Source organism: Myxine glutinosa, chromosome 2, assembly GCF_964187855.1.
Source record: "Myxine glutinosa chromosome 2, kmMyxGlut1.1, whole genome shotgun sequence".
NCBI classification, from domain to species: Eukaryota; Metazoa; Chordata; class Myxini; order Myxiniformes; family Myxinidae; genus Myxine; species Myxine glutinosa.
This window is the reverse complement of record NC_136262.1, coordinates 63,202,656-63,216,197: the sequence shown is the minus strand read 5'-3', so window position 1 is coordinate 63,216,197 and position 13,542 is coordinate 63,202,656. Positions and strand designations below refer to the sequence as shown.

The following is a 13,542-nucleotide window of genomic DNA, read 5'->3' as shown; positions in this document are numbered from 1 at the left end:
CAGGTGGGATGCCCCCGGCTGTACCCGGGATGGGTGCCGGACCGGGGGGCGGCGTGCCTGCAGTGCTGGGCGGTGCCGGGGGCCGAGCCACCGGCGGTGGGTGGTCCACGTCGGGGTGGGCCGGCTTGAGGCGGTCTATGGAGACCCGGTCAGGAGTGCCGCCGATGTCCAGGGTGAAATGTTTCACCCCGGTCTCCAGCACGCGGAAAGGCCCGTCGTACGGGGGCCGCAGTGGTGTCCGGTGGGCGTCGTGCCGGACGAAGACATACTCCGCGGTGCGAAGCTCTGGGGCGACGTGTGTAGGAGGGTGCCCGTGGTGCGCCGTCGGCACCGGGGCGAACCTCCGGGCGGTCTCCTGCTGCGCAGAACGCTCCTGCGCCGCGGACCAAGGTGCCGTGGGGTCGGGGAGGAACTCGCCCGGCACCCGCAGCGGTTGTCCAAAGACCAACTCCGCCGCGGATGCGCGCAGGTCCTCCTTGGGCGCCGTCCGGACGCCCAGCAGGACCCAGGGGAGCCTGTCGACCCAGCCGCTGTCGCGGAGGGTGGCCTGGAGCGCGGCCTTCATCGAGCGGTGGAACCGCTCGCACAGGCCGTTGGCCTGGGGGTGGTAGGCGGTGGTTCGGTGCAGCTGGACCCCGAGCCCCCGCGCGACCGCGGCCCAGAGCTCCGAGGTGAACTGGGGGCCGCGGTCGGACGAGATGTCCGAGGGGGCGCCGAACCGGGCGACCCAGGTGGCGATGAACGCCTGCGCGACGTCTGCCACCGTCGTCGCCGCCAAAGGCACGGCCTCCGGCCACCGGGTGGTGCGGTCCACCATGGTAAGGACATGGGTGAAACCCCGCGAGGGGGGCAGAGGTCCCACCAGGTCCACGTGCACGTGGTCGAACCTACGTGCCGGCACCGTAAACGGGGCCAATGGGGCCTGGGTATGCCGGTGCACCTTCGTGCGCTGGCACGCGAGGCACGTCCTGGTCCAGCCGCGGACGGCCTTCCGGAGGCCATGCCAGACAAACTTGTCGGTGACCAACCCCTGGGAGGCTTTCGTGCCCGGGTGGGACAGGCCGTGGATGGCGTCAAAAACCTGGCGCTGCCAGCCTGCGGGCACGATGGGGCGAGGCCGCCCGAGGGAGACGTCGCAAACGAGGGCCGTGCCCGCGCCGTCGATGGGCACCTCGGTGACGCGGAGGCCCGTGACGGCGGTCCGCAAGGCCTGGACCCCGGGGTCGGCGGCCTGGGCCGCTGCCATCCGGGCATAGTCGATGCCAAGGTGGACTGCATGGGCGACGGCCCGAGAAAAGCAGTCGGCCACCGGGTTGTCCTTTCCCTCGACGTGTCGGATGTCCGTCGTGTACTCGGACATGGCTGCGAGGTGACGCTGTGTCGCGAAAACCAGCGGCTTGTGGTCGACGAAGGCCGTGAACACACGGCCCTCGAGCAGATGGCAGAAGTGCCTGACCGCCAGGTGAAGCCCAAGCAACTCGCGGTCGAAGGTACTGTAACGGCGTTCAGGCGGGCGAAGCTGCCGGCTGAAGAACGCCAGCGGTTGCCAAGCACCACGCACCCATTGCTTGTGCACCGCGTCCACCGCGTAGTCCGAGGCGTTGGTGGTGAGGGCGATTGGTGCATCGGGCGCCGGGTGCGCGAGCATGGTGGCGTTGGCCAAGGCGAGCTTCGCGTCCGAGAACGCCGCGTCCATCTGCTCGGTCCAGGTAACGTCACCTTTGCCCAGCTTCCCTCGAAGGGCCTCGTGTAAGGGGCGCAGGAGCTGGGCGATGCGGTGCAGGAACCGATAGTAAACGTTTACCATGCCCAGGAACTCCTGGAGCCCCTTGATCGTGCGGGGGCACGGAAACCCCTTCACCGCCTCCACCTTGGCCGGTAGGGGGACGGCCCCGTGCCTGGTGACGCGGTGCCCCAAAAAGTCGATTTCAGCGACACCGAACCGGCACTTGGTGGGGTTCACGATCAGGCCGTGCTGGCCCAGACGTTCGAAGAGCGTGCGGAGGTGATGAAGGTGCTCTTCGCGGGATGCACTGGCGACGAGGATGTCGTCCAGGTAGACGTACAAAAAATCCGCCGTACAAAAACATCCGCCGCCGCTTGGACGTACAAAAAATCCAAGCCGCGCAAGATGCTGTCCATGAGGCACTGGAACGCCTGCGCCGCATTTTTCAAACCGAAGGGCATCCGAAGAAATTCGAAAAGCCCGAATGGCGTGATGACAGCCGTCTTCGGGATGTCCTCCGGCCTGACAGGGACGTGATGGTAGCCGCGTACGAGGTCCACCTTTGAAAAGAAGGACATCTCCGCCAACCGGGCGGAGAAGTCCTGGATGTGGGGGACGGGGTAGCGGTGTCGAGATCGAAGACCTCAAGGGAAGGAAGAAGAAGAAGAATCAGAGGAAGAAGAACAACAATGTTTAATAAAATCGATTATATACACACGTGTGGAGCGAGGCTCGAGAATGTACCGCCTACACGCAGCGGACAATTCCTCAAGACACTCGCTGAAAAATAAGTGGAAAGGCATTTCATTTATAGCAAAATATTAGACAAGAATCTGCGCTAAAGACATAGCACTACTGGGCAATAAGGACAACACCTCCCATTGTCCCGTCCTATAGAAGGTCAAATTTAGACAACAAGATGTAAGCATAATGATAGGCTACGCTTTTTTTGGCTATCTATCTAAACATATCAGACCCGAGCGCAGGCCGAAGTAAATATTCTTATACACTAGGCTAAATGGTAGATGAAGATTGGATACGTCCTTGGTTTAGGAGACATACTAAACACTACGAAGATATATAATTAATTATTCCCTTTGTGAAGGAGGCGTTTGGATGACATCTTTTCCTGTACGTGGGTCGAGAGCATTTTATCTACTGTTTGGCACATTCATTCAAGGACTAATTTACTAGGCTAAGGATCCACCCTGCACGTTGAGCCTCGAAACCACTTTTTGTCCACTCGCCTCTGAAGCACGATATATAATTTCAGATGTTATACTCAATTGAGTCATGGGGTTTAAACCCTAATGGCTGACAGTTCCTTCCTTTGTCTTTACAAGACACCTCCTTGGAAAGACACCAAATTCATCAATTAGTTACATGCCAGGCACGACATAGCGTCACGTATGCTCAAAGAGAGATACCGGCCCTAACTGGTCGTCTAACATTCAACGCATAAATTGTTAGCCATGATTCGCGACGACGGCGCCTGGTCAAGAGATTGCTGCCGCCCGCCAGATTCCGAATCCACCCTCGCTGCGGCATAGGTGCGACCCGGTTGCCAGCCAGATTAAGGGGCCCTCTTTATGCAAGTGAGGTCCTCGCGAATCAGGGCAAACAATCGACGTTAAATGCCATTAAGCCCTGTGAATGTGATTTGCTGGGTGGTGTAAGTGGTGGTGAGGGTGGTTCTCCCGGATACATGTTTGCTATCCGCTCCTCACTGCTGGTATAATAGCAATAACTTATAAAAGAACCTACACTTTCTAAATCACAGGTTAAATCATCCCAACTAAAATCATAATCATTATCAGAATCCCAAGCATCAAATAGGTTCATCGATCACCCCATATACTCCTTCCTTTTCTGCCAACAACATATCCAAAACCACTTGATTCTGCATCACCATCGTTCGCATATGCATTAATTCGTTTTCCAATTGTAGTTCTGCGATTCAGGTTTCGTTTCCAATTCGTTCCATTACTAATGCGAGACTATCTATTTGCCAATCATTCATAATACATAAGAGGCGTTAGCCAGTACACGCAAGGGATTTTCAACACAAGTATTACAATCATCACAAACATCGATGCAGGCATCAGCCAGTAGCCAGTTCCCACATGGGATTAACACAAGTATCACAGTCATCATCACAAAATTTAATACAAAATTCTGAAGCGCTGGTCACATCTGCCTTGTTGAAGGACCCATTCAGATCGACGGCCTCTGTGGTCAAGATCATGGTTTTCCACCGGCGATTTCTTCATCGTCCATCCTGAAAAATACTTTCTTACACACACCATGATCAATTCCTAGCCCCCCGTCCCACTAATTGGCATTTAGTTACCTTATCTCTCAGATGGTTGGCTTATTCATAGCCGCATTTCCTGTGTCGTGTCTGGAAATTCAAATGCCATATTTACTTTCACCAATTTCCGAAAATTCCTTCCTTTTAATCATCTTCCCTACATCAAATAATACATGATTTACCAAATTTACCTTGCGAAAAATGGATCCCAGATAACAAGTCCCTCCCCACTGTTCGGGTAGGTATGGATATGCTTTATTTCCGCAAATAAACATTACTCCATGGGGTGGGATAAGGGCCGAGGCCATGCATTTACTGATCTCAACGCGGGTGGCGCTTGGTGTCCCCCAAGATATGGTTAGCTTGGTTACGTTATGCTGGGCTTGGTCATCTATGGTTATTACAAGGGGGCCTCCCTTTTCTCTCCATCTGGTGTCGGATGGCAGGGTATGGGTACATTCCGAGGTTCCCATCTGAACGTGTCCCTTTCCTATAAGACACACCCGTCCCTTTTGCTCTGTCACCCAGACTGGATCAGGTGGTTTGTCTAACAAAGCCTGCTTAATGGGTGGGGTATATCGAAACTCCCGGGAACACACTGCTTGCGATTTTGGGCCTATCAGTTCCAAGGTTGTGGTCAGACATGGGGTACGCAAGGGTCCTGAGCACATATCTCGTAGGGACAGGGGTAGCACTACCATTTCTATCCCTGTCGTACTGGTGTGGGGAAAATGCATGCACACCCAACACCGTGATCGGTTCTGTACTTTCGCCATTGCACGGGTCACTGTCCAATACGTATTTTCCTTTGGCTTTTTCTTGCTTTCGATCCGTGGGTGCGGAATTAATATGTGTGAAATGCATGGTGGCCTATAATCGTAGGGGGAGCTCTGTGACGTCATGAATTCACATTGTAGTAATCGCTTGCTTCAAACGACTGAGGGCAGCAAAACCTGTCTAAACCTACTGCCATTTAACGACGCTTCCCAGATGACATGTCATCCATGATAGGTAATTCAAGGGCTGCCATATCCACTGGCGCTGATACCGTTGACATATAGCGCACGAGCGACAGACCATGGTAACCACAGTCGAAAGGCCTGGTGCTGCCCAGGTGGAAGTGACCTGCCTCATCACCTCACCCCCCTATGGCACACATGGCCATTTGGATGCGCCATGAGTGCCAACCATGGCAATAAAGCTCGCGGTGCCACGGGTTTGTCATTAATCGTCCACATTTGTCCTTCTGCGGGGCACTGGGCTCCCAATTTAATCCAATTTTTGATGTTCTACGTTTGAGGCCGCGGCTTGTAATTGTATTACATCGAACTCTGTAGGTGCGGATGTCGGAACGTCTGTCTTGAGGTGCCAAATTAATTATGAACCCTTCATTGTTGTCCAACACATGGACCGTTCGGTGTTCAACATTGTATCGACGCCTTACTGGCGTTTTCCGCAGTCGGTCCATCATCCATGTACGACAGTACCCTGCCATTCCCAAAAATCGCAACGAACACACTAACTCTTCACTGTTATCCTTCACTTCACTTCAAAATTTCACTGTTATCCTATCAATACCTGGACAATTTTTTCCTTTCCTTCCTAGATACGCGAATTTCACATCAGTATAAACCCACTGGAAAAATTATCTGAAAAATAACTAGCCTCCCAAAACCATTTCCCTGCAAGAGCGGGGTTAGCCTTGCGGTCCACATGACAATCTTTTTTATTTTGCTCTATCACCTCCCTTTGAGCAATAATTTAATTGGTGTGATTCCCATTTACCCACTCCTGGTGGAGTTCTGTTCACCTGGTCTGCAGAGCCGTGATCCAATCTTCACCAGCCCCCAATCACCTTCTTATCACAAAACAACAGTCCATAACTAACCACTTTTCTTTATTTCCCGTCTTTTCCATCAACTTTTATAATCTTTTCCCCTCCCTTTCTTAGCAAACCTTGCAAAGTCACTTGTCATTGACAAATGATCCATCTAATTCGACTTTCCTTTAACATCTTCGCACTTTCCATGACCTTCTTCACACTTACTTTAAACCTTTTCTTCAGACACAACCCACATGAGTTATGAATACAATTTCCCCTTCCAGGCACGTGTCTAGTCACTCACAAAGTGTCCACAAGACAACGTCATCATATTCCACAGAACTCCACCACTCTATTAAATCCTAAGCATACCCAATGGGCAATCCACGAAAAAATCAAAGCATTTTCAGTCCCCTTTTTCCCATATACTAGTCAATGTAAGTCAGCCAAACATAAACAAAGAGGTTCCAGCGAGTTGTGACCTCCATAACTCTAAACAACTCCGCTGGCACCTTTTAAAACAAACTTTCCCAGTCACTTACTAAAATAAAGTGCAGCTCTTGTCCGTAGATATACGTTAACCAAGGTTACATGAGACTTGACAACAATAGAATTTGGCTACCTACAGAGAAAGTACCTGCACAACACATTTACAAACCAATTCGTCCCCTCGTATTAGGGAACGTCACAAATGTTCCACCACAATTTACAGCAGGTGACCACCCACCTGCCTTCTGTCGAAGTCCAGTTCAATTTCCATTCACAGACAGACAGACAGACGAACCCCCAACGTACTAACAGGATGGGCTCACAGAGGCCATTCCATTCAAATCTGTAGGCTGCCACGATTCTTCCCGCCAGGACACACTATCATAGTCCCCATAGTCACACGACACGTCAGCAGACACAGTGAAAGACATTCAACACCATAACAAACGCCGCAGAAACTGCTCCTCCTTGATCCATATCTGCAGACGCAGTCAGACACACCCAGTTGGACAGACAGACTGGCTCCACATTACAACTGCAAACATCCGAAATGACAACAGCTAACACCAAATATTTATTGTCCCCCTTTCAGGGAAGTCAAATCAACCACCATTAAAGCACAAAACAGAAAACGACCATATACTCAGAGTATATGCCATATACTCAGAGTGAGACCCGAAAATCAAGCAGACAGACCGACAATCGAACCTGTCTTTCGACACTGCAGAAAGACAAGTCTGCAGACACTGAGGGAGTGACATTCGACCCCCAGTAGATACCGCGGACACCGCTTTGGTCCGCACCAGCAACTCCCTCAAAATCAGTGTTCAGAGACATGACTCCATAGACAGCCAGAAAGCCAGACAAATACGGACACACACACACAGAGATTAATATATTTTTACAGATTAATATACAGAGATTAATAGATTAATATGAACAATTAATATATTGTCCACATTCATCTTGGTCACCCCAACCCCTTCTGGCTCTCCCCAAGAGCTCCGTGTCCGGACAGACAGACAGATAAACGGACCGGTGAAACCATAACCATCCATTCTTCCGATTGGACTCACGTCAGCATCACATGTCATTTTTGCCTTCATTCAACGCATTCTGTCATCCCACGTCGGCCAAATACAAGCCCCGGCCATGCCGTTGAATAAACACCCTGTCGGTTGACAGCCTATTATTTTTGACTTTCACTCCCATTCTCCCTTGCTACATCTGGAGAGCCGTTAATGTGGGGATGTAATTGAACACTTGTTTTAAAGCCCTGTCTACACATGCTCTCCATAACATTCTCATTATTCCCTGCCAATTTTACTCATCCGGATTGCCCAACGCCCGTAGGCAATTTGGGGAATCCCTTGTCAGTCAATGACACACATCAATGACACACACACAATAAACACAAATACACGCTGCAATGACAGATCATTCATTCCCTTATACACAAATACCATGTGACTGACCTTTCATTCTCCATACAATACAGTATAAATTCATGCACACTCATGCACACTTCAATCCTACTTACCTGTGAACTCTAACACATCCAGTGCGTAGCTTAACTTAAAATACTCATTATTCTACCTTTCTTGGGCTAGTCCCTCCTGGTAGTCCTAAGATCGGGTCGCCCCCCGATTCCTAACCTTAAACGCAGTTCTCACGCCGGAGTAACTTAATACCTATTATCTATCACCCACATATGGGTCTACCTGCTTCCCACGCAGGAAGCTTACCTCCTTATCCCGGGCGCCCTGTATAATCGATTCATTACCCACTGCTGCTCTGGTTTAAACTAAATTTGGTTCGGAATGCAAGCCAAGTTGTACAGCCGACAGAGGTCCACACGTCCAAGCAAGGCGGGAGGCTTCAATTTTGAGGTGCAAAAATGCGTACCCACCAAATTAGATGCCGGCAGGCCTCCCTCCCGACCTGGAACGTGAGGATCCACCTCGTCTGCACACTTGGATGTATCCCACTTCTGACACCAAAATTGTCGAGATCGAAGACCTCAAGGGAAGGAAGAAGAAGAAGAATCAGAGGAAGAAGAACAACAATGTTTAATAAAATCGATTATATACACACGTGTGGAGCGAGGCTCGAGAATGTACCGCCTACACGCAGCGGACAATTCCTCAAGACACTCGCTGAAAAATAAGTGGAAAGGCATTTCATTTATAGCAAAATATTAGACAAGAATCTGCGCTAAAGACATAGCACTACTGGGCAATAAGGACAACACCTCCCATTGTCCCGTCCTATAGAAGGTCAAATTTAGACAACAAGATGTAAGCATAATGATAGGCTACGCTTTTTTTGGCTATCTATCTAAACATATCAGACCCGAGCGCAGGCCGAAGTAAATATTCTTATACACTAGGCTAAATGGTAGATGAAGATTGGATACGTCCTTGGTTTAGGAGACATACTAAACACTACGAAGATATATAATTAATTATTCCCTTTGTGAAGGAGGCGTTTGGATGACATCTTTTCCTGTACGTGGGTCGAGAGCATTTTATCTACTGTTTGGCACATTCATTCAAGGACTAATTTACTAGGCTAAGGATCCACCCTGCACGTTGAGCCTCGAAACCACTTTTTGTCCACTCGCCTCTGAAGCACGATATATAATTTCAGATGTTATACTCAATTGAGTCATGGGGTTTAAACCCTAATGGCTGACAGTTGTTGGGGGTGGTGGCGTCGTTGAGGCGCCGGTAGTCCCCGCACGGTCGCCATCCCCCGCCGGGCTTGGGCACGATGTGGAGCGGGGACGCCCACGCGCTCTCGGAGCGCCGCACGATGCCGAGCCGCTCCAGCGTAGCGAACTCCGCTTTAGCTACGGCGAGCTTCGTCGGCTCGAGGCGGCGTGCCCGGGCGTAGACCAGTGGCCCGGCAGTGGGGATGTGATGTTCCACCCCGTGCTTGACGGTCCCCACCGAGAAGGTGGGCCGCGTGAGGGCCGGGAAACCCGCGAGGAGGCGGGCGAATTCGTCCGCTGCCGGAAGCGTACAGATGAACCTGGCCGGAACGGAACCGCTCAGCAAGCCGCTCGGCGAGCCGCTCGGTGAGCCGCTCTGTGAGCTGCTCAACGAGGCGGGCAGCGCGCACGCGAGCCAGCTGAACGTCTCAGCCTGGACAAGCCTTCTGCGCTTTACATCGACCAGTAATCCATTAGCACATAAGAAGTCCGCACCGAGCAGTGCCATGGGCACGTCGGCTGTAACGAACGACCAACGGAAAACCTGCCCTCCGAACCGCAGAGAGAGACAGCGTTTTCCGTACGTGCGTAGAGACGTACCATTGGCCGCAAGCAGCGCGGGACCTCGGCCCGCGGTGTGCTTGTCGGACATACCGGCAGGAACGACACTCACCTGCGCCCCCATGTCGCACAGGTAACGGCGCCCGGACAAGGTGTCCGTTATGTACAGAAGGCTGTTTGAATTGCCGACACTCACCGTTGCCACCGAGCGCCGGCTCGCCCGTTTCCCGACCTGCCGAATGAGCACGGCGGGCGACACTGCCGAGCCTCGTGGCCGAACTTGGCGTGGAAGAAACACCAGGCGGGTAGCTGCGGCGTCGGAGGCCGCGGTTTTCTTCGCGGCGGCGGTGGTGGTGGGCGGGGCGTGGCGGCGGACACGAGGTGCGGTGCATCTGGGAAAACCTCGGGAGCCTCGGGAGCGGCAACCGCGCCAAGACTCGCCTGCATGTCCAAAGCCGCGTAGTATTTGTCGGCCTCGGCAGCGAGCGCACGGGGTTCCGTTGACGCGGAACCAGCCAAAGCGAGGCGGACTCGTGCTGGCAGCTGGCGTCGAAATAACGCCCGGAATAGAGCGTTCGGGGTTTCGTCGCCCATGAGCGCCAGCATGTGGTCCATACGGACCGACGGTCGCGTGTCCCCGATCTCGGGGAAGTCCAAGAGGCGATCGGCCCGTGCGTCCACCGTAAGGCCAAACGTGGCGAGGAGGAGACGCTTGACCACCTCGTACTTGCCGTCGGCAGGTGGATCCCTTAGGACCGATACGACGCGGGTGGCCGTGCCGGGCCCGAGGGCGGCGACCACGTGGCAGTACATGGTCTCGTCCACAGTGATGCCTCGAAGTCGGAACTGGGCTTCCGCCTGCAGGAACCAAACTTCCGCTTGTGACTCCCAGAATTCGGGGAGCTTGATGGAGACCGCGTTGGTAGCCATTGTTGTGGCGGTTTCGGGTGGTCAGCGACGGCTGACTCGAATGTCGGAGGTCACCAATGAAGCACGTGGTGCTACGCGCGCGACTTGCTACCAAGTAGGAAGCGGACAACGCGGTAAGTTTAATGTTCTTTATTCAAAGAGGTCACTGTAGCACTGGCCTGCTCCGGGCTGCGCGCCCGGTGTATATCCTGAGGCCACGCCTACCCCTCGGGCGTGGCCGCCGCCCACGGTGCGCGGACTGATGTCACCACGCCAGTGGGCTTTCGTGTCCACCACAAGTTCATCTTTGCATCATAATATACACTTTTACCAAGTTTGGTCAAAATCCCATCACTGGTTCACAAGTTATCACAGTAACCGGATTTTTATTTAACGGGACCTCTGACCTTTGACCTAGTGACCCCAAAATCTAATCAGTTCATCGTTACCTCATTATACATACCTGCACAAAGTTTGATTAAACCCCCTTCAGCCGTTCTCCAGTTATCGCGGGAACGAAAACCTATCACGGACGGACGGAGAGCCAGACATAAGTTACCAACCTGAAAACACAATGCCTCCGGCGACCTCGTCGGCGGAGACATAATAATGGAATTGATAATTTCAGCAGACATCGAGTCTCATCTCATCTCTTACTGTCTGATATCCCATGATTAGTCATCCCATGCTTCCACTTTGTCAACAAGAAATGGATACCTTCAATCTCAAGGAAGAGGTTGGAGCCACCTTGCTGGACCTCTCCAGTGTATTTCATTTAGTTTGGCACCCTGCCCTGCTTTCCAAGCTTTCAGCTAATGGTGTTCAGAGTCCTTTCCTAGACTAGGTGTTAGATCTCCTCGATGCTTGCAAACAGTATACGTTGCTATGGTTGGGCTTTTTGTCCCATACTCTTCCTCTAGAGACTGCATCCCTCAAGGTAGCATTATTGGGCCAATCCTGTTCTTGGTCTACGTCAATGACCTCTCTTAATTACTGTAAACAACATTTTGTAGATGACTCCACCTTATGCGTGACCATTCCTCACCATTCCATAAACAAGGAAAGATGCTGTATTATCATTCTTTACTGATGTAGAGAAACTAAGCAAACTGATCATCTACCTGGAACATGTCTTTGAATGTAGAACAGTCCCACACTTTCATTTTATCCCTCTATAAGGATTGCCTGGCATATTTCCTAATTATTTTCTATAGTCAGTCTCTGGGATATATGCAGTCTCTGCAGTACCTGTTCCTCACCATAAGCAATAATCCATTTCGAGCAGAATCTATCTTCATGTGTCTTCTTAGCTACTGCGTTGAGGTTGTAGAGTCGACGACCCTCCCTTTGCCTTTTGTTGTTATGCTCTTCCATGAGCCTCAACACTTGTTTTAAAACATTATGCCCGGACTTGTAGTCATGGTAATATTTTGAAATGGTGGGTGGCCCTCTTCGTTTCAAGGTTTCATTGCTTTCCTGATGACATTGTGAGCTCTTGCTTTGAATTCCTTTAAGTTTTGTGAAACTCTCCATTCATTTTTGAGGTATTTTATTATCATGATGGTTCCAATGAACTCTGCCATTGCCTCTGCTTCCTGTCCTTTCAGCCCATTGTCCCTTTGTAACTACAGGCCTCTTTGTTAATCCAGCCCTTCCCATTGTCCATAAGCGAAAGCTTTCTGCTCAAGTCCACACTTCCATCCCCCATTTCCCTCTTATTAGTCCCCTACCGGTGTACACTGGAGGGGACTATAGGTTTGCACGCCGTCCCTCCGTCCCTCCGTCTGTCCGTCTGTCCATCTGTCAGTCCGTCAGTCCGTCAGCCCGTCAGTCTGTCAGTCCGTCAGTCTGTCAGTCCGTCACGCAAAGAACAGTTCTCCGGACTTTTTTTTCGAAACTCTTCATGCTAATGATTTCAAACTTGGTACATGGTTTCCTCATGATAAGTTACAGATCAAGTTCGAACTTCACGACGTTTCGATCATTTTTGACAAAGTTATGGCACTTTGAACTTTGGGAATTTCCCCAACAGTTTTCCGGACTATTGGAGTGCGGTAAGTCAAAGCTGTTAATATTCCTTGTTTTAACTCCAATTTACAATCTTTTTCCCCTTTTAGTGAGAGGTAGGGGTCTGTGCAACCATTCATGAACTTTATTTGGTGCAAATCTGATAATTTTTAGCCGAGTTACCTCAGACCGTGAGTTGGTAATTATATAATTCACACAGTTTTCCGGACGACAGACTGCCGGCAGGGGACATGTATTGCAGCGCAATACTCAGAATGCTTGTTTTGTCTCATTTGTGGAATTGTTCCATTGAAGTAATTCGTCCCTGATTTTTCATCCACTGCTTTAAGCTTTTTCCCATTGCCATCTTATTTTGTCCCCATCCCTTACATGATGTTTTCTATTCCCATTCACCTTGCCTTCCTGTGAAACTTTTTCTTATCAAATTCGCAGTGGTATTCCATTAGTCGCTTGTCTGCCTGTTCTCCTCTTCCTGAATGTCTCGACATTCATCTTCCACCCACTTCTGCCCAGCTTTTCTGTATTCCTTGACTTTAAAAAAATAACATGTCTGTATTTTTCTGGAATAATGCACCCTGCTTCCATCTTCTTGTGTATAAAAAAGAGCTCATTGTGCCTCCAAAATTGTGTCGCTGAATTGAGGGAATTGTTATCCTGTAAATTTTTTCACATTCAGTTTTCGACATCGACACATGTGTGACACTAGGTTCATCAAAGTTCTGTCTCGCTCTTTTTCCACTGGGCTCTCTTGCTTTTGTCCAGGGTCCTGGTGTGCCCAAACCTTCAATTCAGTACTTTATTGCCAGATTCTTAAAGGCCTTTGTGGAGATGCCTTGAAACTTTGAACTCAAGTCACATTGTCTGCCAATAAGGCACAGTTGCTCAACAGCAAAAAGGCCCGTCATGTGGAAGTGACACAGGGGTTATGTCACATGGGAAAGGAAAAGGAGCTGCTTATGCAAACTACTGACTGACTGTGTGTG

General features: G+C 50.8%; 1 protein-coding gene across 1 annotated transcript in view; it reads left to right on the top strand.

Annotated features, from left to right (window-relative positions):
* PTPRK (protein tyrosine phosphatase receptor type K) overlaps nucleotides 1-13,542 on the top strand; it is a 455,725-nt gene that overhangs the window by 112,129 nt on the left and 330,054 nt on the right. The window lies entirely within an intron of this gene.